At 46.2% G+C, this 22,215-nt stretch overlaps 12 non-coding genes across 12 annotated transcripts; all 12 read right to left on the reverse strand.

Moving 5' to 3' along the window:
- Positions 1-3,238: 3,238 nt before the first annotated feature.
- Positions 3,239-3,312, reverse strand: TRNAN-GUU (transfer RNA asparagine (anticodon GUU)). Its single transcript has one exon. It is a non-coding gene; the product is annotated as a tRNA-Asn (tRNA).
- Positions 3,313-5,102: 1,790 nt separating this feature from the next.
- TRNAW-CCA (transfer RNA tryptophan (anticodon CCA)) lies at positions 5,103-5,174 on the reverse strand. Its single transcript has one exon. It is a non-coding gene; the product is annotated as a tRNA-Trp (tRNA).
- A 313-nt stretch (positions 5,175-5,487) lies between these two features.
- Positions 5,488-5,561, reverse strand: TRNAN-GUU (transfer RNA asparagine (anticodon GUU)). The gene has a single exon. It is a non-coding gene; the product is annotated as a tRNA-Asn (tRNA).
- Positions 5,562-7,735: 2,174 nt separating this feature from the next.
- On the reverse strand, positions 7,736-7,809 carry TRNAN-GUU (transfer RNA asparagine (anticodon GUU)). Its single transcript has one exon. It is a non-coding gene; the product is annotated as a tRNA-Asn (tRNA).
- Positions 7,810-9,599: 1,790 nt separating this feature from the next.
- TRNAW-CCA (transfer RNA tryptophan (anticodon CCA)) lies at positions 9,600-9,671 on the reverse strand. Its single transcript has one exon. It is a non-coding gene; the product is annotated as a tRNA-Trp (tRNA).
- A 313-nt stretch (positions 9,672-9,984) lies between these two features.
- TRNAN-GUU (transfer RNA asparagine (anticodon GUU)) lies at positions 9,985-10,058 on the reverse strand. Its single transcript has one exon. It is a non-coding gene; the product is annotated as a tRNA-Asn (tRNA).
- Positions 10,059-12,221: 2,163 nt separating this feature from the next.
- Positions 12,222-12,295, reverse strand: TRNAN-GUU (transfer RNA asparagine (anticodon GUU)). The gene has a single exon. It is a non-coding gene; the product is annotated as a tRNA-Asn (tRNA).
- Positions 12,296-14,085: 1,790 nt separating this feature from the next.
- TRNAW-CCA (transfer RNA tryptophan (anticodon CCA)) lies at positions 14,086-14,157 on the reverse strand. Its single transcript has one exon. It is a non-coding gene; the product is annotated as a tRNA-Trp (tRNA).
- Positions 14,158-14,470: 313 nt separating this feature from the next.
- Positions 14,471-14,544, reverse strand: TRNAN-GUU (transfer RNA asparagine (anticodon GUU)). The gene has a single exon. It is a non-coding gene; the product is annotated as a tRNA-Asn (tRNA).
- A 2,157-nt stretch (positions 14,545-16,701) lies between these two features.
- Positions 16,702-16,775, reverse strand: TRNAN-GUU (transfer RNA asparagine (anticodon GUU)). Its single transcript has one exon. It is a non-coding gene; the product is annotated as a tRNA-Asn (tRNA).
- A 2,173-nt stretch (positions 16,776-18,948) lies between these two features.
- Positions 18,949-19,022, reverse strand: TRNAN-GUU (transfer RNA asparagine (anticodon GUU)). The gene has a single exon. It is a non-coding gene; the product is annotated as a tRNA-Asn (tRNA).
- Positions 19,023-21,180: 2,158 nt separating this feature from the next.
- On the reverse strand, positions 21,181-21,254 carry TRNAN-GUU (transfer RNA asparagine (anticodon GUU)). Its single transcript has one exon. It is a non-coding gene; the product is annotated as a tRNA-Asn (tRNA).
- Between the last annotated feature and the right edge of the window lie 961 nt (positions 21,255-22,215).

Here is a 22,215-nt window from a genome sequence, read left to right on the forward strand (position 1 = left end):
TATAATGTAACTATGAGAGAGAGAGAAATAGGCAATGCGAGAGTGAAAAAGTAAAATGGAAATGTGTCTACTGAGACCAGTATAAGGGGAAATCCTCACAATCCAGGACCGACAGTTGATTGGGAGGGCGCTTACAGGTTTCCGACACCAGACCGGTACCTGAACTCACAAACCCAAACTGCAAAGTGATGGGCATTGCCACTAGACTGCCGACCCCCTTTCGGGCCTCAGCATATATCCTTTAGTCACACCTAGAGTTCCCAGGACAGTGCAGCATTCAGCGATTACACGAAAATATTGACAGCGCTAGGAGGCCATGCAAATGGCAGAGGTATGCTTTACAAAGCCCACGTAGCGTGCACAAAACAGCACATCAGTCAGGCCCACTTGAAGAGATGGTCAAGAGGAAATACTTCTGCTGCATCCAGTAAAACATAGAGATTGGCCTGCTTTAAAGGTTGACCATGTCCTTCATGGGTGTCTGTCAATATGATACTTCCCTGCTGCAAAGCTTACATTCGAAACGCCAGAACAACTAGGCCCAGAGCATAAAGATGCAGTCAGGTTGAAATAACGAGATACTGAAGAGCAATTTTGTATTTCAGAGTGGGAAAAGGAAGTATGACCCCGACGTGATTTGAACACACAACCTTCTGATCTGGAGTCAGACGCTACCATTGCGCCACGAGGTCCTTGTGGCAATCCACCTGGTGTGTCTGATGACAGAATAAAGGTAGGAGACGTGCATGAACCTGCAGAGCCTCATTGCTTCTTTAAGTAGACTGGCTAGGATAGCTTCCTTCTGTGCATCAGTACACGCTGCAGCCAAACCCTTCCCATGAAGTCTTGATGTTTATGAATTGAATGGCAAGTTTTGAAAAACTAAAGCAAGCGAGAAGAATTGCTTGCAGTTTATTGGATTTTTTGGACGTCAGCAGACGAGACCTGCGAGAGGTAAACAGAAGTCCATAGTTGGTCACGCTGAATTTTTGAGCCAAAATGCACCGTCCCTGGGTGGGCTTCGGTTAACAGCCGAACGCGCTAACCGATTGCGCCACAGAGACTCATGCAGTTCTTACACAGGGGCCTGATTGGTGTGCTGTTTGCTTATGCTTCCCAGGCAACCTGAAAATATTTCTAAAATAGCTCTATTTCCCACAGCAAATCAGGGTATCAAGCACTTCCCTACCTCCCGTAATCCACAAACACAGGGGATTTAGTAGAGGACAGAGCCCATCAACAGTGCACCAAATGCCCTCTGTGTAGGCATAACTTGCTATGAGGAGAAAGCCACAGTTGCGCACTTGTGTTAAAAGGGGACAGTAGGCTAAACCCAGAGAACACGGGAGAAATGACTCAGGTTTACTGAGTGGAACACTCTGTGTCTTTGTGCCCAAAACAGCAGCGTCTTTTCGGTTAACAGCCGAACGCGCTAACCAATTGCGCCACAGAGACTCACTGGCATGTGTGTTCTGCCTTTGGCCTGATTGCATTGCTATTTTTTTCTGATTGGCAGAAAACCTGAACTTTTTTCTGAAAAAGGCATGCCTCTCTTAGCACTGCAGTGCATTAGACTGCTCCCTTGCTTCCCTGAGTCCCCAAATACACAACCACCTTGGGCACAATAGAAGACACATTCCAGCAGATTTAGCAAGAGTGCACCAAGGATTCTATATGTAGGTACCTTGCTGAGAAGCAAGACCTGCAGTTGCATTCTTCTGTTAAAAGAGGGCAGCAGAGTTCACCAAGAGAACATGGGGGAAGTAGCTTATGTTAACTACTTGCCATGCTCTTTATAGATCCCTCTGTTTGACTGGGTGAATTCTAATTTCTGGGGTAGAGTAAGCAATTTTTGGATCTAGATGCTGTGCGCAACAGGAATGCTATATACTGCACTGTACTGCTACTGAAAAGTTACCAATTTTACAGGATGTTCAGTTAAGCTTTGTTTCAGAAAACAACTTGCTAGAGGCACTAAGACAGATTACTGGGACAAAGGAAGAGGGTTTGGGGATTAGCACATCTCCTATGAAATGTACAGTCACGCCCGAGACAACTCTGAGTGTCACCTCAAATTCTAAGAAAAGCAAACTAGGGACCTACGCTTTTTATTGCCAGTGGATCTTTGTGTTCAGACAAATGTGCACGCCTCCCAGAGCCCCTTGCAATGCACTTAGGGAAAGGGGGGAAGGTGCTGTGAAGCCCTCTCGCTGACAATGTCTCTCTTGTCTATAATGTAACTATGAGAGAGAGAGAAATAGGCAATGCGAGAGTGAAAAAGTAAAATGGAAATGTGTCTACTGAGACCAGTATAAGGGGAAATCCTCACAATCCAGGACCGACAGTTGATTGGGAGGGCGCTTACAGGTTTCCGACACCAGACCGGTACCTGAACTCACAAACCCAAACTGCAAAGTGATGGGCATTGCCACTAGACTGCCGACCCCCTTTCGGGGCCCCAGCATATATCCTTTAGTCACACCTAGAGTTCCCAGGACAGTGCAGCATTCAGCGATTACACGAAAATATTGACAGCGCTAGGAGGCCATGCAAATGGCAGAGGTATGCTTTACAAAGCCCACGTAGCGTGCACAAAACAGCACATCAGTCAGGCCCACTTGAAGAGATGGTCAAGAGGAAATACTTCTGCTGCATCCAGTAAAACATAGAGATTGGCCTGCTTTAAAGGTTGACCATGTACTTCATGGGTGTCTGTCAATATGATACTTCCCTGCTGCAAAGCTTACATTCGAAACGCCAGAACAACTAGGCCCAGAGCACAAAGATGCAGTCAGGTTGAAATAACGAGATACTGAAGAGCAATTTTATATTTCAGAGTGGGAAAAGCAAATATTCCCCCGACGTGATTTGAACACGAAACCTTCTGATCTGGAGTCAGACGCGCTACCATTGCGCCACGAGGTCCTTGTGGCAATCCACCTGGTGTGTCTGATGACAGAATAAAGGTAGGAGACGTGCATGGACCTGCAGAGCCTCATTGCTTCTTTAAGTAGACTGGCTAGGATAGCTTCCTTCTGTGCATCAGTACACGCTGCAGCCAAACCCTTCCCATGAAGTCTTGATGTTTATGAATTGAATGGCAAGTTTTGAAAAACTAAAGCAAGCGAGAAGAATTGCTTACAGTTTATTGGATTTTTTGGACGTCAGCAGACGAGACCTGCGAGAGGTAAACAGAAGTTCATAGTTGGTCATGCTGAATTTTTGAGCCAAAATGCACCGTCCCTGGGTGGGCTTGAACCACCAACCTTTCGGTTAACAGCCGAACGCGCTAACCGATTGCGCCACAGAGACTCATGCAGTTCTTACACAGGGGCCTGATTGGTGTGCTGTTTGCTTATGCTTCCCAGGCAACCTGAAAATATTTCTAAAATAGCTCTATTTCCCACAGCAAATCAGGGTATCAAGCACTTCCCTACCTCCCCTAATCCACAAACACAGGGGATTTAGTAGAGGACAGAGCCCATCAACAGTGCACCAAATGTCCTCTGTGTAGGCATAACTTGCTATGAGGAGAAAGCCATAGTTGCGCACTTGTGTTAAAAGGGGACAGTAGGCTGAACCCAGAGAACACGGGAGAAATGACTCAGGTTTACTGAGTGGAACACTCTGTGTCTTTGTGCCAAAAACAGCAGCGTCTTTTCGGTTAACAGCCGAACGCGCTAACCAATTGCGCCACAGAGACTCACTGGCATGTGTGTTCTGCCTTTGGCCTGATTGCATTGCTATTTTTTTCTGATTGGCAGAAAACCTGAACTTTTTTCTGAAAAAGGCATGCCTCTCTTAGCACTGCAGTGCATTAGACTGCTCCCTTGCTTCCCTGAGTCCCCAAATACACAACCACCTTGGGCACAATAGAAGACACATTCCAGCAGATTTAGCAAGAGTGCACCAAGGATTCTATATGTAGGTACCTTGCTGAGAAGCAAGACCTGCAGTTGCATTCTTCTGTTAAAAGAGGGCAGCAGAGTGCACCAAGAGAACTTGGGGGAAGTAGCTTATGTTAACTACTTGCCATGCTCTTTATAGATCCCTCTGTTTGACTAGGTGAATTCTAATTTCTGGGGTAGAGTAAGCAATTTTTGGATCTAGATGCTGTGCGCAACAGGAATGCTATATACTGCACTGTACTGCTACTGAAAAGTTACCAATTTTACAGGATGTTCAGGTAAGCTTTGTTTCAGAGAACAACTTGCTAGAGGCACTAAGACAGATTACTGGGACAAAGGAAGAGGGTTTGGGGATTAGCACATCTCCTATGAAAGGTACAGTCACGCCCGAGACAACTCTGAGTGCCGCCTCAAATTCTAAGAAATGCAAACTAGGGACCTACGCTTTTTATTGCCAGTGGATCTTTGTGTTTCAGACAAATGTGCACGCCTCCCAGAGCCCCTTGCAATGCACTTAGGGAAATGAGGGAAGGTGCTGTGCAACCCTCTCGCTGACAATGTCTCTCTTGTCTATAATGTATCTATGAGAGAGAGAGAAATAGGCAATGCGAGAGTGAAAAAGTAAAATGGAAATGTGTCTACTGAGACCAGTATAAGGGGAAATCCTCACAATCCAGGACCGACAGTTGATTGGGAGGGCGCTTACAGGTTTCCGACACCAGACCGGTACCTGAACTCACAAACCGAAACTGCAAAGTGATGGGCATTGCCACTAGACTGCCGACCCCCTTTCGGGGCCCCAGCATATATCCTTTAGTCACACCTAGAGTTCCCAGGACAGTGCAGCATTCAGCGATTACACGAAAATATTGACAGCGCTAGGAGGCCATGCAAATGGCAAAGGTATGCTTTACAAAGCCCACGTAGCGTGCACAAAACAGCACATCAGTCAGGCCCACTTGAAGAGATGGTAAAGAGGAAATACTTCTGCTGCATCCAGTAAAACATAGAGATTGGCCTGCTTTAAAGCTTGACCATGTCCTTCATGGGTGTCTGTCAATATGATACTTCCCTGGTGCAAAGTTTACATTCGAAACGCCAGAACAACTAGGCCCAGAGCACAAAGATGCAGTCAGGTTGAAATAACGAGATACTGAAGAGCAATTTTGTATTTCAGAGTGGGAAAAGGAAGTATGACCCCGACGTGATTTGAACACACAACCTTCTGATCTGGAGTCAGACGCGCTACCATTGCGCCACGAGGTGCTTGTGGCAGTCCACCTGGTGTGTCTGATGACAGAATAAAGGTAGGAGACGTGCATGGACCTGCAGAGCCTCATTGCTTCTTTAAGTAGACTGGCTAGGATAGCTTCCTTCTGTGCATCAGTACACGCTGCAGCCAAACCCTTCCCATGAAGTCTTGATGTTTATGAATTGAATGGCAAATTTTGAAAAACTAAAGCAAGCGAGAAGAATTGCTTGCAGTTTATTGGATTTTTTGGACGTCAGCAGACGAGACCTGCGAGAGGTAAACAGAAGTCCATAGTTGGTCACGCTGAATTTTTGAGCCAAAATGCACCGTCCCTGGGTGGGCTTGAACCACCAACCTTTCGGTTAACAGCCGAACGCGCTAACCAATTGCGCCACAGAGACTCATGCAGTTCTTGCACAGGGGCCTGATTGGTGTGCTGTTTGCTTATGCTTCCCAGGCAACCTGAAAATATTTCTAAAATAACTCTATTTCCCACAGCAAATCAGGGTATCAAGCACTTCCCTACCTCCCGTAATCCACAAACACAGGGGATTTAGTAGAGGACAGAGCCCATCAACAGTGCACCAAATGCCCTCTGTGTAGGCATAACTTGCTATGAGGAGAAAGCCACAGTTGCGCACTTGTGTTAAAAGGGGACAGTAGGCTAAACCCAGAGAACACGGGAGAAATGACTCAGGTTTACTGAGTGGAACACTCTGTGTCTTTGTGCCCAAAACAGCAGCGTCTTTTCGGTTAACAGCCGAACGCGCTAACCAATTGCGCCACAGAGACTCACTGGCATGTGTGTTCTGCCTTTGGCCTGATTGCATTGCTATTTTTTTCTGATTGGCAGAAAACCTGAACTTTTTTCTGAAAAAGGCATGCCTCTCTTAGCACTGCAGTGCATTAGACTGCTCCCTTGCTTCCCTGAGTCCCCAAATACACAACCACCTTGGGCACAATAGAAGACACATTCCAGCAGATTTAGCAAGAGTGCACCAAGGATTCTATATGTAGGTACCTTGCTGAGAAGCAAGACCTGCAGTTGCATTCTTCTGTTAAAAGAGGGCAGCAGAGTTCACCAAGAGAACATGGGGGAAGTAGCTTATGTTAACTACTTGCCATGCTCTTTATAGATCCCTCTGTTTGACTGGGTGAATTCTAATTTCTGGGGTAGAGTAAGCAATTTTTGGATCTAGATGCTGTGCGCAACAGGAATGCTATATACTGCACTGTACTGCTACTGAAAAGTTACCAATTTTACAGGATGTTCAGTTAAGCTTTGTTTCAGAAAACAACTTGCTAGAGGCACTAAGACAGATTACTGGGACAAAGGAAGAGGGTTTGGGGATTAGCACATCTCCTATGAAATGTACAGTCACGCCCGAGACAACTCTGAGTGTCACCTCAAATTCTAAGAAAAGCAAACTAGGGACCTACGCTTTTTATTGCCAGTGGATCTTTGTGTTCAGACAAATGTGCACGCCTCCCAGAGCCCCTTGCAATGCACTTAGGGAAAGGGGGGAAGGTGCTGTGAAGCCCTCTCGCTGACAATGTCTCTCTTGTCTATAATGTAACTATGAGAGAGAGAGAAATAGGCAATGCGAGAGTGAAAAAGTAAAATGGAAATGTGTCTACTGAGACCAGTATAAGGGGAAATCCTCACAATCCAGGACCGACAGTTGATTGGGAGGGCGCTTACAGGTTTCCGACACCAGACCGGTACCTGAACTCACAAACCCAAACTGCAAAGTGATGGGCATTGCCACTAGACTGCCGACCCCCTTTCGGGGCCCCAGCATATATCCTTTAGTCACACCTAGAGTTCCCAGGACAGTGCAGCATTCAGCGATTACACGAAAATATTGACAGCGCTAGGAGGCCATGCAAATGGCAGAGGTATGCTTTACAAAGCCCACGTAGCGTGCACAAAACAGCACATCAGTCAGGCCCACTTGAAGAGATGGTCAAGAGGAAATACTTCTGCTGCATCCAGTAAAACATAGAGATTGGCCTGCTTTAAAGGTTGACCATGTACTTCATGGGTGTCTGTCAATATGATACTTCCCTGCTGCAAAGCTTACATTCGAAACGCCAGAACAACTAGGCCCAGAGCACAAAGATGCAGTCAGGTTGAAATAACGAGATACTGAAGAGCAATTTTATATTTCAGAGTGGGAAAAGCAAATATTCCCCCGACGTGATTTGAACACGAAACCTTCTGATCTGGAGTCAGACGCGCTACCATTGCGCCACGAGGTCCTTGTGGCAATCCACCTGGTGTGTCTGATGACAGAATAAAGGTAGGAGACGTGCATGGACCTGCAGAGCCTCATTGCTTCTTTAAGTAGACTGGCTAGGATAGCTTCCTTCTGTGCATCAGTACACGCTGCAGCCAAACCCTTCCCATGAAGTCTTGATGTTTATGAATTGAATGGCAAGTTTTGAAAAACTAAAGCAAGCGAGAAGAATTGCTTACAGTTTATTGGATTTTTTGGACGTCAGCAGACGAGACCTGCGAGAGGTAAACAGAAGTTCATAGTTGGTCATGCTGAATTTTTGAGCCAAAATGCACCGTCCCTGGGTGGGCTTGAACCACCAACCTTTCGGTTAACAGCCGAACGCGCTAACCGATTGCGCCACAGAGACTCATGCAGTTCTTACACAGGGGCCTGATTGGTGTGCTGTTTGCTTATGCTTCCCAGGCAACCTGAAAATATTTCTAAAATAGCTCTATTTCCCACAGCAAATCAGGGTATCAAGCACTTCCCTACCTCCCCTAATCCACAAACACAGGGGATTTAGTAGAGGACAGAGCCCATCAACAGTGCACCAAATGTCCTCTGTGTAGGCATAACTTGCTATGAGGAGAAAGCCATAGTTGCGCACTTGTGTTAAAAGGGGACAGTAGGCTGAACCCAGAGAACACGGGAGAAATGACTCAGGTTTACTGAGTGGAACACTCTGTGTCTTTGTGCCAAAAACAGCAGCGTCTTTTCGGTTAACAGCCGAACGCGCTAACCAATTGCGCCACAGAGACTCACTGGCATGTGTGTTCTGCCTTTGGCCTGATTGCATTGCTATTTTTTTCTGATTGGCAGAAAACCTGAACTTTTTTCTGAAAAAGGCATGCCTCTCTTAGCACTGCAGTGCATTAGACTGCTCCCTTGCTTCCCTGAGTCCCCAAATACACAACCACCTTGGGCACAATAGAAGACACATTCCAGCAGATTTAGCAAGAGTGCACCAAGGATTCTATATGTAGGTACCTTGCTGAGAAGCAAGACCTGCAGTTGCATTCTTCTGTTAAAAGAGGGCAGCAGAGTGCACCAAGAGAACTTGGGGGAAGTAGCTTATGTTAACTACTTGCCATGCTCTTTATAGATCCCTCTGTTTGACTAGGTGAATTCTAATTTCTGGGGTAGAGTAAGCAATTTTTGGATCTAGATGCTGTGCGCAACAGGAATGCTATATACTGCACTGTACTGCTACTGAAAAGTTACCAATTTTACAGGATGTTCAGGTAAGCTTTGTTTCAGAGAACAACTTGCTAGAGGCACTAAGACAGATTACTGGGACAAAGGAAGAGGGTTTGGGGATTAGCACATCTCCTATGAAAGGTACAGTCACGCCCGAGACAACTCTGAGTGCCGTCTCAAATTCTAAGAAATGCAAACTAGGGACCTACGCTTTTTATTGCCAGTGGATCTTTGTGTTTCAGACAAATGTGCACGCCTCCCAGAGCCCCTTGCAATGCACTTAGGGAAATGAGGGAAGGTGCTGTGCAACCCTCTCGCTGACAATGTCTCTCTTGTCTATAATGTATCTATGAGAGAGAGAGAAATAGGCAATGCGAGAGTGAAAAAGTAAAATGGAAATGTGTCTACTGAGACCAGTATAAGGGGAAATCCTCACAATCCAGGACCGACAGTTGATTGGGAGGGCGCTTACAGGTTTCCGACACCAGACCGGTACCTGAACTCACAAACCGAAACTGCAAAGTGATGGGCATTGCCACTAGACTGCCGACCCCCTTTCGGGGCCCCAGCATATATCCTTTAGTCACACCTAGAGTTCCCAGGACAGTGCAGCATTCAGCGATTACACGAAAATATTGACAGCGCTAGGAGGCCATGCAAATGGCAAAGGTATGCTTTACAAAGCCCACGTAGCGTGCACAAAACAGCACATCAGTCAGGCCCACTTGAAGAGATGGTAAAGAGGAAATACTTCTGCTGCATCCAGTAAAACATAGAGATTGGCCTGCTTTAAAGCTTGACCATGTCCTTCATGGGTGTCTGTCAATATGATACTTCCCTGGTGCAAAGTTTACATTCGAAACGCCAGAACAACTAGGCCCAGAGCACAAAGATGCAGTCAGGTTGAAATAACGAGATACTGAAGAGCAATTTTGTATTTCAGAGTGGGAAAAGGAAGTATGACCCCGACGTGATTTGAACACACAACCTTCTGATCTGGAGTCAGACGCGCTACCATTGCGCCACGAGGTGCTTGTGGCAGTCCACCTGGTGTGTCTGATGACAGAATAAAGGTAGGAGACGTGCATGGACCTGCAGAGCCTCATTGCTTCTTTAAGTAGACTGGCTAGGATAGCTTCCTTCTGTGCATCAGTACACGCTGCAGCCAAACCCTTCCCATGAAGTCTTGATGTTTATGAATTGAATGGCAAATTTTGAAAAACTAAAGCAAGCGAGAAGAATTGCTTGCAGTTTATTGGATTTTTTGGACGTCAGCAGACGAGACCTGCGAGAGGTAAACAGAAGTCCATAGTTGGTCACGCTGAATTTTTGAGCCAAAATGCACCGTCCCTGGGTGGGCTTGAACCACCAACCTTTCGGTTAACAGCCGAACGCGCTAACCAATTGCGCCACAGAGACTCATGCAGTTCTTGCACAGGGGCCTGATTGGTGTGCTGTTTGCTTATGCTTCCCAGGCAACCTGAAAATATTTCTAAAATAACTCTATTTCCCACAGCAAATCAGGGTATCAAGCACTTCCCTACCTCCCCTAATCCACAAACACAGGGGATTTAGTAGAGGACAGAGCCCATCAACAGTGCACCAAATGTCCTCTGTGTAGGCATAACTTGCTATGAGGAGAAAGCCACAGTTGCGCACTTGTGTTAAAAGGGGACAGTAGGCTGAACCCAGAGAACACGGGAGAAATGACTCAGGTTTACTGAGTGGAACACTCTGTGTCTTTGTGCCAAAAACAGCAGCGTCTTTTCGGTTAACAGCCGAACGCGCTAACCAATTGTGCCACAGAGACTCACTGGCATGTGTGTTCTGCCTTTGGCCTGATTGCATTGCTATTTTTTTCTGATTGGCAGAAAACCTGAACTTTTTTCTGAAAAAGGCATGCCTCTCTTAGCACTGCAGTGCATTAGACTGCTCCCTTGCTTCCCTGAGTCCCCAAATACACAACCACCTTGGGCACAATAGAAGACACATTCCAGCAGATTTAGCAAGAGTGCACCAAGGATTCTATATGTAGGTACCTTGCTGAGAAGCAAGACCTGCAGTTGCATTCTTCTGTTAAAAGAGGGCAGCAGAGTGCACCAAGAGAACTTGGGGGAAGTAGCTTATGTTAACTACTTGCCATGCTCTTTATAGATCCCTCTGTTTGACTGGGTGAATTCTAATTTCTGGGGTAGAGTAAGCAATTTTTGGATCTAGATGCTGTGCGCAACAGGAATGCTATATACTGCACTGTACTGCTACTGAATAGTTGCCAATTTTACAGGATGTTCAGGTAAGCTTTGTTTCAGAAAACAACTTGCTAGAGGCACTAAGACAGATTACTGGGACAAAGGAAGAGGGTTTGGGGATTAGCACATCTCCTATGAAAGGTACAGTCTCGCCCGAGACAACTCTGAGTGTCACTTCAAATTTTAAGAAATGCAAACTAGGGACCTACGCTTTTTATTGCCAGTGGATCTTTGTGTTTCAGACAAATGTGCACGCCTCCCAGAGCCCCATGCAATGCACTTAGGGAAATGGGGGAAGGTGCTGTGCAACCCTCTCGCTGACAATGTCTCTCTTGTCTATAATGTATCTATGAGAGAGAGAGAAATAGGCAATGCGAGAGTGAAAAAGTAAAATGGAAATGTGTCTACTGAGACCAGTATAAGGGGAAATCCTCACAATCCAGGACCGACAGTTGATTGGGAGGGCGCTTACAGGTTTCCGACACCAGACCGGTACCTGAACTCACAAACCCAAACTGCAAAGTGATGGGCATTGCCACTAGACTGCCGACCCCCTTTCGGGGCCCCAGCATATATCCTTTAGTCACACCTAGATTTCCCAGGACAGTGCAGCATTCAGCGATTACACGAAAATATTGACAGCGCTAGGAGGCCATGCAAATGGCAGAGGTATGCTTTACAAAGCCCACGTAGCGTGCACAAAACAGCACATCAGTCAGGCCCACTTGAAGAGATGGTAAAGAGGAAATACTTCTGCTGCATCCAGTAAAACATAGAGATTGGCCTGCTTTAAAGGTTGACCATGTCCTTCATGGGTGTCTGTCAATATGATACTTCCCTGCTGCAAAGCTTACATTCGAAACGCCAGAACAACTAGGCCCAGAGCATAAAGATGCAGTCAGGTTGAAATAACGAGATACTGAAGAGCAATTTTGTATTTCAGAGTGGGAAAAGGAAGTATGACCCCAACGTGATTTGAACACACAACCTTCTGATCTGGAGTCAGACGCTACCATTGCGCCACGAGGTCCTTGTGGCAATCCACCTGGTGTGTCTGATGACAGAATAAAGGTAGGAGACGTGCAGAGCCTCATTGCTTCTTTAAGTAGACTGGCTAGGATAGCTTCCTTCTGTGCATCAGTACACGCTGCAGCCAAACCCTTCCCATGAAGTCTTGATGTTTATGAATTGAATGGCAAGTTTTGAAAAACTAAAGCAAGCGAGAAGAATTGCTTGCAGTTTATTGGATTTTTTGGACGTCAGCAGACGAGACCTGCGAGAGGTAAACAGAAGTCCATAGTTGGTCACGCTGAATTTTTGAGCCAAAATGCACCGTCCCTGGGTGGGCTTGAACCACCAACCTTTCGGTTAACAGCCGAACGCGCTAACCGATTGCGCCACAGAGACTCATGCAGTTCTTACACAGGGGCCTGATTGGTGTGCTGTTTGCTTATGCTTCCCAGGCAACCTGAAAATATTTCTAAAATAGCTCTATTTCCCACAGCAAATCAGGGTATCAAGCACTTCCCTACCTCCCCTAATCCACAAACACAGGGGATTTAGTAGAGGACAGAGCCCATCAACAGTGCACCAAATGTCCTCTGTGTAGGCATAACTTGCTATGAGGAGAAAACCACAGTTGCGCACTTGTGTTAAAAGGGGACAGTAGGCTGAACCCAGAGAACACGGGAGAAATGACTCAGGTTTACTGAGTGGAACACTCTGTGTCTTTGTGCCAAAAACAGCAGCGTCTTTTCGGTTAACAGCCGAACGCGCTAACCAATTGTGCCACAGAGACTCACTGGCATGTGTGTTCTGCCTTTGGCCTGATTGCATTGCTATTTTTTTCTGATTGGCAGAAAACCTGAACTTTTTTCTGAAAAAGGCATGCCTCTCTTAGCACTGCAGTGCATTAGACTTCTCCCTTGCTTCCCTGAGTCCCCAAATACACAACCACCTTGGGCACAATAGAAGACACATTCCAGCAGATTTAGCAAGAGTGCACCAAGGTTTCTATATGTAGGTACCTTGCTGAGAAGCAAGACCTGCAGTTGCATTCTTCTGTTAAAAGAGGGCAGCAGAGTGCACCAAGAGAACTTGGGGGAAGTAGCTTATGTTAACTACTTGCCATGATCTTTATAGATCCCTCTGTTTGACTGGGTGAATTCTAATTTCTGGGGTAGAGTAAGCAATTTTTGGATCTAGATGCTGTGCGCAACAGGAATGCTATATACTGCACTGTACTGCTACTGAAAAGTTACCAATTTTACAGGATGTTCAGGTAAGCTTTGTTTCAGAAAACAACTTGCTAGAGGCCCTAGGACAGATTACTGGGACAAAGGAAGAGGGTTTGGGGATTAGCACATCTCCTATGAAAGGTACAGTCACGCCCGAGACAACTCTGAGTGCCTCCTCAAATTCTAAGAAATGCGAACTGGGGTCCTACGCCTTTTATTGCCAGTGGATTTTTGTGTTTCAGACAAATGTGCACGCCTCCCAGAGCCCCATGCAATGCACTTAGCGAAATGGGGGAAGGTGCTGTGCAACCCTCTCGCTGACAATGTCTCTCTTGTCTATAATGTATCTATGAGAGAGAGAGAAATAGGCAATGCGAGAGTGAAAAAGTAAAATGGAAATGTGTCTACTGAGACCAGTATAAGGGGAAATCCTCACAATCCTGGACTGACAGTTGATTGGGAGGGCGCTTACAGTTTTCTGACACCAGACCGGTACCTGAACTCACAAACCCAAACTGCAAAGTGATGGGCATTGCCACTAGACTGCCGACCCCCTTTCGGGGCCCCAGCATATATCGTTTGGTCACACCTAGAGTTCCCAGGACAGTGCAGCATTCAGCGATTACACGAAAATATTGACAGCGCTAGGAGGCCATGCAAATGGCAGAGGTATGCTTTACAAAGCCCACGTAGCGTGCACAAAACAGCACATCAGTCAGGCCCACTTGAAGAGATGGTAAAGAGGAAATACTTCTGCTGCATCCAGTAAAACATAGAGATTGGCCTGCTTTAAAGGTTGACCATGTCCTTCATGGGTGTCTGCAAATATGATACTTCCCTGCTGCAAAGCTTACATTCGAAACGCCAGAACAACTAGGCCCAGAGCACAAAGATGCAGTCAGGTTGAAATAACGAATTACTGAAGAGCAATTTTATATTTCAGAGTGGGAAAAGCAAATATGCCCCCGACGTGATTTGAACACGCAACCTTTTGATCTGGAGTCAGACGCGCTACCATTGCGCCACGAGGTCCTTGCGGAAATCCACCTGGTATGTCTGATGACAGAATAAAGGTAGGAGACGTGCATGGACCTGCAGAGCCTCATTGCTTCTTTAAGTAGACTGGCTAGGATAGCTTCCTTCTGTGCATCAGTACACGCTGCAGCCAAACCCTTCCCATGAAGTCTTGATGTTTATGAATTGAATGGCAAGTTTTGAAAAACTAAAGCAAGCGAGAAGAATTGCTTACAGTTTATTGGATTTTTTGGACGTCAGCAGACGAGACCTGCGAGAGGTAAACAGAAGTTCATAGTTGGTCACGCTGATTTTTTGAGCCAAAATGCATCGTCCCTGGGTGGGCTTGAACCACCAACCTTTCGGTTAACAGCCGAACGCGCTAACCGATTGCGCCACAGAGACTCATGCAGTTCTTACACAGGGGCCTGATTGGTGTGCTGTTTGCTTATGCTTCCCAGGCAACCTGAAAATATTTCTAAAATAACTCTATTTCCCACAGCAAATCAGGGTATCAAGCACTTCCCTACCTCCCCTAATCCACAAACACAGGGGATTTAGTAGAGGACAGAGCCCATCAACAGTGCACCAAAGCCCACTGTGTAGGCATAACTTGCTATGAGGAGAAAGCCACAGTTGCGCACTTGTGTTAAAAGGGGACAGTAGGCTGAACCCAGAGAACACGGGAGAAATGACTCAGGTTTACTGAGTGGAACACTCTGTGTCTTTGTGCCAAAAACAGCAGCGTCTTTTCGGTTAACAGCCGAACGCGCTAACCAATTGCGCCACAGAGACTCACTGGCATGTGTGTTCTGCCTTTGGCCTGATTGCATTGCTATTTTTTTCTGATTGGCAGAAAACCTGAACTTTTTTCTGAAAAAGGCATGCCTCTCTTAGCACTGCAGTGCAGTAGACTGCTCCCTTGCTTCCCTGAGTCCACAAATACACAACCACCTTGGGCACAATAGAAGACACATTCCAGCAGATTTAGCAAGAGTGCACCAAGGATTCTATATGTAGGTACCTTGCTGAGAAGCAAGACCTGCAGTTGCATTCTTCTGTTAAAAGAGGGCAGCAGAGTGCACCAAGAGAACTTGGGGGAAGTAGCTTATGTTAACTACTTGCCATGCTCTTTATAGATCCCTCTGTTTGACTGGGTGAATTCTAATTTCTGGGGTAGAGTAAGCAATTTTTGGATCTAGATGCTGTGCGCAACAGGAATGCTATATACTGCACTGTACTGCTACTGAATAGTTACCAATTTTACAGGATGTTCAGGTAAGCTTTGTTTCAGAAAACAACTTGCTAGAGGCACTAAGACAGATTACTGGGACAAAGGAAGAGGGTTTGGGGATTAGCACATCTCCTATGAAAGGTACAGTCACGCCCGAGACAACTCTGAGTGTCACTTCAAATTTTAAGAAATGCAAACTAGGGACCTACGCTTTTTATTGCCAGTGGATCTTTGTGTTTCAGACAAATGTGCACGCCTCCCAGAGCCCCTTGCAATGCACTTAGGGAAATGGGGGAAGGTGCTGTGAAGCCCTCTCGCTGACAATGTCTCTCTTGTCTATAATGTATCTATGAGAGAGAGAGAAATAGGCAATGCGAGAGTGAAAAAGTAAAATGGAAATGTGTCTACTGAGACCAGTATAAGGGGAAATCCTCACAATCCAGGACCGACAGTTGATTGGGAGGGCGCTTACAGGTTTCCGACACCAGACCGGTACCTGAACTCACAAACCCAAACTGCAAAGTGATGGGCATTGCCACTAGACTGCCGACCCCCTTTCGGGGCCCCAGCATATATCCTTTAGTCACACCTAGAGTTCCCAGGACAGTGCAGCATTCAGCGATTACACGAAAATATTGACAGCGCTAGGAGGCCATGCAAATGGCAAAGGTATGCTTTACAAAGCCCACGTAGCGTGCACAAAACAGCACATCAGTCAGGCCCACTTGAAGAGATGGTAAAGAGGAAATACTTCTGCTGCATCCAGTAAAACATAGAGATTGGCCTGCTTTAAAGGTTGACCATGTCCTTCATGGGTGTCTGTCAATATGATACTTCCCTGCTGCAAAGCTTACATTCGAAATGCCAGAACAACTAGGCCCAGAGCACAAAGATGCAGTCAGGTTGAAATAACGAGATACTGAAGAGCAATTTTATATTTCAGAGTGGGAAAAGCAAATATGCCCCCGACGCTTCTGATCTGGAGTCAGACGCGCTACCATTGCGCCACGAGGTCCTTGCGGCAGTTCACCTGGTGTGTCTGATGACAGAATAAAGGTAGGAGACGTACATGCACCTGCAGAGCCTCATTGCTTCTTTAAGTAGACTGGCTAGGATAGCTTCCTTCTGTGCATCAGTACACGCTGAAGCCAAACCCTTCCCATGAAGTCTTGATGTTTATGAATTGAATGGCAAGTTTTGAAAAACTAAAGCAAGCGAGAAGAATTGCTTGCAGTTTATTGGATTTTTTGGACGTCAGCAGACGAGACCTGCGAGAGGTAAACAGAAGTTCATAGTTGGTCATGCTGAATTTTTGAGCCAAAATGCATCGTCCCTGGGTGGGCTTGAACCACCAACCTTTCGGTTAACAGCCGAACGCGCTAACCGATTGCGCCACAGAGACTCATGCAGTGCTTACACTGGGGCCTGATTGGTGTGCTGTTTGCTTATGCTTCCCAGGCAACCTGAAAATATTTCTAAAATAGCTCTATTTCCAACAGCAAATCAGGGTATCAAGCACTTCCCTACCTCCCGTAATCCACAAACACAGGGGATTTAGTAGAGGACAGAGCCCATCAACAGTGCACCAAAGCCCACTGTGTAGGCATAACTTGCTATGAGGAGAAAGCCACAGTTGCGCACTTGTGTTAAAAGGGGACAGTAGGCTGAACCCAGAGAACACGGGAGAAATGACTCAGGTTTACTGAGTGGAACACTCTGTGTCTTTGTGCCCAAAACAGCAGCGTCTTTTCGGTTAACAGCCGAACGCGCTAACCAATTGCGCCACAGAGACTCACTGGCATGTGTGTTCTGCCTTTGGCCTGATTGCATTGCTATTTTTTTCTGATTGGCAGAAAACCTGAACTTTTTTCTGAAAAAGGCATGCCTCTCTTAGCACTGCAGTGCATTAGACTGCTCCCTTGCTTCCCTGAGTCCCCAAATACACAACCACCTTGGGCACAATAGAAGACACATTCCAGCAGATTTAGCAAGAGTGCACCAAGGTTTCTATATGTAGGTACCTTGCTGAGAAGCAAGACCTGCAGTTGCATTCTTCTGTTAAAAGAGGGCAGCAGAGTGCACCAAGAGAACTTGGGGGAAGTAGCTTATGTTAACTACTTGCCATGATCTTTATAGATCCCTCTGTTTGACTGGGTGAATTCTAATTTCTGGGGTAGAGTAAGCAATTTTTGGATCTAGATGCTGTGCGCAACAGGAATGCTATATACTGCACTGTACTGCTACTGAAAAGTTACCAATTTTACAGGATGTTCAGGTAAGCTTTGTTTCAGAAAACAACTTGCTAGAGGCCCTAGGACAGATTACTGGGACAAAGGAAGAGGGTTTGGGGATTAGCACATCTCCTATGAAAGGTAAAGTCACGCCCGAGACAACTCTGAGTGCCTCCTCAAATTCTAAGAAATGCGAACTGGGGTCCTACGCCTTTTATTGCCAGTGGATCTTTGTGTTTCAGACAAATGTGCACGCCTCCCAGAGCCCCTTGCAATGCACTTAGGGAAATGGGGGAAGGTGCTGTGAAGCCCTCTCGCTGACAATGTCTCTCTTGTCTATAATGTATCTATGAGAGAGAGAGAAATAGGCAATGCGAGAGTGAAAAAGTAAAATGGAAATGTGTCTACTGAGACCAGTATAAGGGGAAATCCTCACAATCCAGGACCGACAGTTGATTGGGAGGGCGCTTACAGTTTTCTGACACCAGACCGGTACCTGAACTCACAAACCCAACTACAAAGTGATGCCCATTGCCACTAGACTGCCGACCCCCTTTCGGGGCCCCAACATATATCCTTTAGTCACACCTAGAGTTCCCAGGACAGTGCAGCATTCAGCGATTACACGAAAATATTGACAGCGCTAGGAGGCCATGCAAATGGCAGAGGTATGCTTTACAAAGCCCACGTAGCGTGCACAAAACAGCACATCAGTCAGGCCCACTTGAAGAGATGGTAAAGAGGAAATACTTCTGCTGCATCCAGTAAAACATAGAGATTGGCCTGCTTTAAAGGTTGACCATGTCCTTCATGGGTGTCTGCAAATATGATACTTCCCTGCTGCAAAGCTTACATTCGAAACGCCAGAACAACTAGGCCCAGAGCACAAAGATGCAGTCAGGTTGAAATAACGAATTACTGAAGAGCAATTTTATATTTCAGAGTGGGAAAAGCAAATATGCCCCCGAAGTGATTTGAACACGCAACCTTTTGATCTGGAGTCAGACGCGCTACCATTGCGCCACGAGGTCCTTGCGGAAATCCACCTGGTATGTCTGATGACAGAATAAAGGTAGGAGACGTGCATGGACCTGCAGAGCCTCATTGCTTCTTTAAGTAGACTGGCTAGGATAGCTTCCTTCTGTGCATCAGTACACGCTGCAGCCAAACCCTTCCCATGAAGTCTTGATGTTTATGAATTGAATGGCAAGTTTTGAAAAACTAAAGCAAGCGAGAAGAATTGCTTACAGTTTATTGGATTTTTTGGACGTCAGCAGACGAGACCTGCGAGAGGTAAACAGAAGTTCATAGTTGGTCACGCTGATTTTTTGAGCCAAAATGCATCGTCCCTGGGTGGGCTTGAACCACCAACCTTTCGGTTAACAGCCGAACGCGCTAACCGATTGCGCCACAGAGACTCATGCAGTTCTTACACAGGGGCCTGATTGGTGTGCTGTTTGCTTATGCTTCCCAGGCAACCTGAAAATATTTCTAAAATAACTCTATTTCCCACAGCAAATCAGGGTATCAAGCACTTCCCTACCTCCCCTAATCCACAAACACAGGGGATTTAGTAGAGGACAGAGCCCATCAACAGTGCACCAAATGTCCTCTGTGTAGGCATAACTTGCTATGAGGAGAAAGCCACAGTTGCGCACTTGTGTTAAAAGGGGACAGTAGGCTGAACCCAGAGAACACGGGAGAAATGACTCAGGTTTACTGAGTGGAACACTCTGTGTCTTTGTGCCAAAAACAGCAGCGTCTTTTCGGTTAACAGCCGAACGCGCTAACCAATTGCGCCACAGAGACTCACTGGCATGTGTGTTCTGCCTTTGGCCTGATTGCATTGCTATTTTTTTCTGATTGGCAGAAAACCTGAACTTTTTTCTGAAAAAGGCATGCCTCTCTTAGCACTGCAGTGCAGTAGACTGCTCCCTTGCTTCCCTGAGTCCACAAATACACAACCACCTTGGGCACAATAGAAGACACATTCCAGCAGATTTAGCAAGAGTGCACTAAGGATTCTATATGTAGGTACCTTGCTGAGAAGCAAGACCTGCAGTTGCATTCTTCTGTTAAAAGAGGGCAGCAGAGTGCACCAAGAGAACTTGGGGGAAGTAGCTTATGTTAACTACTTGCCATGCTCTTTATAGATCCCTCTGTTTGACTGGGTGAATTCTAATTTCTGGGGTAGAGTAAGCAATTTTTGGATCTAGATGCTGTGCGCAACAGGAATGCTATATACTGCACTGTACTGCTACTGAATAGTTACCAATTTTACAGGATGTTCAGGTAAGCTTTGTTTCAGAAAACAACTTGCTAGAGGCACTAAGACAGATTACTGGGACAAAGGAAGAGGGTTTGGGGATTAGCACATCTCCTATGAAAGGTACAGTCACGCCCGAGACAACTCTGAGTGTCACTTCAAATTTTAAGAAATGCAAACTAGGGACCTACGCTTTTTATTGCCAGTGGATCTTTGTGTTTCAGACAAATGTGCACGCCTCCCAGAGCCCCTTGCAATGCACTTAGGGAAATGGGGGAAGGTGCTGTGAAGCCCTCTCGCTGACAATGTCTCTCTTGTCTATAATGTATCTATGAGAGAGAGAGAAATAGGCAATGCGAGAGTGAAAAAGTAAAATGGAAATGTGTCTACTGAGACCAGTATAAGGGGAAATCCTCACAATCCAGGACCGACAGTTGATTGGGAGGGCGCTTACAGGTTTCCGACACCAGACCGGTACCTGAACTCACAAACCCAAACTGCAAAGTGATGGGCATTGCCACTAGACTGCCGACCCCCTTTCGGGGCCCCAGCATATATCCTTTAGTCACACCTAGAGTTCCCAGGACAGTGCAGCATTCAGCGATTACACGAAAATATTGACAGCGCTAGGAGGCCATGCAAATGGCAAAGGTATGCTTTACAAAGCCCACGTAGCGTGCACAAAACAGCACATCAGTCAGGCCCACTTGAAGAGATGGTAAAGAGGAAATACTTCTGCTGCATCCAGTAAAACATAGAGATTGGCCTGCTTTAAAGGTTGACCATGTCCTTCATGGGTGTCTGTCAATATGATACTTCCCTGCTGCAAAGCTTACATTCGAAATGCCAGAACAACTAGGCCCAGAGCACAAAGATGCAGTCAGGTTGAAATAACGAGATACTGAAGAGCAATTTTATATTTCAGAGTGGGAAAAGCAAATATGCCCCCGACGCTTCTGATCTGGAGTCAGACGCGCTACCATTGCGCCACGAGGTCCTTGCGGCAGTTCACCTGGTGTGTCTGATGACAGAATAAAGGTAGGAGACGTACATGCACCTGCAGAGCCTCATTGCTTCTTTAAGTAGACTGGCTAGGATAGCTTCCTTCTGTGCATCAGTACACGCTGAAGCCAAACCCTTCCCATGAAGTCTTGATGTTTATGAATTGAATGGCAAGTTTTGAAAAACTAAAGCAAGCGAGAAGAATTGCTTGCAGTTTATTGGATTTTTTGGACGTCAGCAGACGAGACCTGCGAGAGGTAAACAGAAGTTCATAGTTGGTCATGCTGAATTTTTGAGCCAAAATGCATCGTCCCTGGGTGGGCTTGAACCACCAACCTTTCGGTTAACAGCCGAACGCGCTAACCGATTGCGCCACAGAGACTCATGCAGTGCTTACACTGGGGCCTGATTGGTGTGCTGTTTGCTTATGCTTCCCAGGCAACCTGAAAATATTTCTAAAATAGCTCTATTTCCAACAGCAAATCAGGGTATCAAGCACTTCCCTACCTCCCGTAATCCACAAACACAGGGGATTTAGTAGAGGACAGAGCCCATCAACAGTGCACCAAAGCCCACTGTGTAGGCATAACTTGCTATGAGGAGAAAGCCACAGTTGCGCACTTGTGTTAAAAGGGGACAGTAGGCTGAACCCAGAGAACACGGGAGAAATGACTCAGGTTTACTGAGTGGAACACTCTGTGTCTTTGTGCCCAAAACAGCAGCGTCTTTTCGGTTAACAGCCGAACGCGCTAACCAATTGCGCCACAGAGACTCACTGGCATGTGTGTTCTGCCTTTGGCCTGATTGCATTGCTATTTTTTTCTGATTGGCAGAAAACCTGAACTTTTTTCTGAAAAAGGCATGCCTCTCTTAGCACTGCAGTGCATTAGACTGCTCCCTTGCTTCCCTGAGTCCCCAAATACACAACCACCTTGGGCACAATAGAAGACACATTCCAGCAGATTTAGCAAGAGTGCACCAAGGTTTCTATATGTAGGTACCTTGCTGAGAAGCAAGACCTGCAGTTGCATTCTTCTGTTAAAAGAGGGCAGCAGAGTGCACCAAGAGAACTTGGGGGAAGTAGCTTATGTTAACTACTTGCCATGATCTTTATAGATCCCTCTGTTTGACTGGGTGAATTCTAATTTCTGGGGTAGAGTAAGCAATTTTTGGATCTAGATGCTGTGCGCAACAGGAATGCTATATACTGCACTGTACTGCTACTGAAAAGTTACCAATTTTACAGGATGTTCAGGTAAGCTTTGTTTCAGAAAACAACTTGCTAGAGGCCCTAGGACAGATTACTGGGACAAAGGAAGAGGGTTTGGGGATTAGCACATCTC

This window comes from Ambystoma mexicanum, chromosome 11 (assembly GCF_040938575.1).
Source record: "Ambystoma mexicanum isolate Mex_15411 chromosome 11, UKY_AmexF1_1, whole genome shotgun sequence".
Lineage (NCBI taxonomy): Eukaryota > Metazoa > Chordata > Amphibia > Caudata > Ambystomatidae > Ambystoma > Ambystoma mexicanum.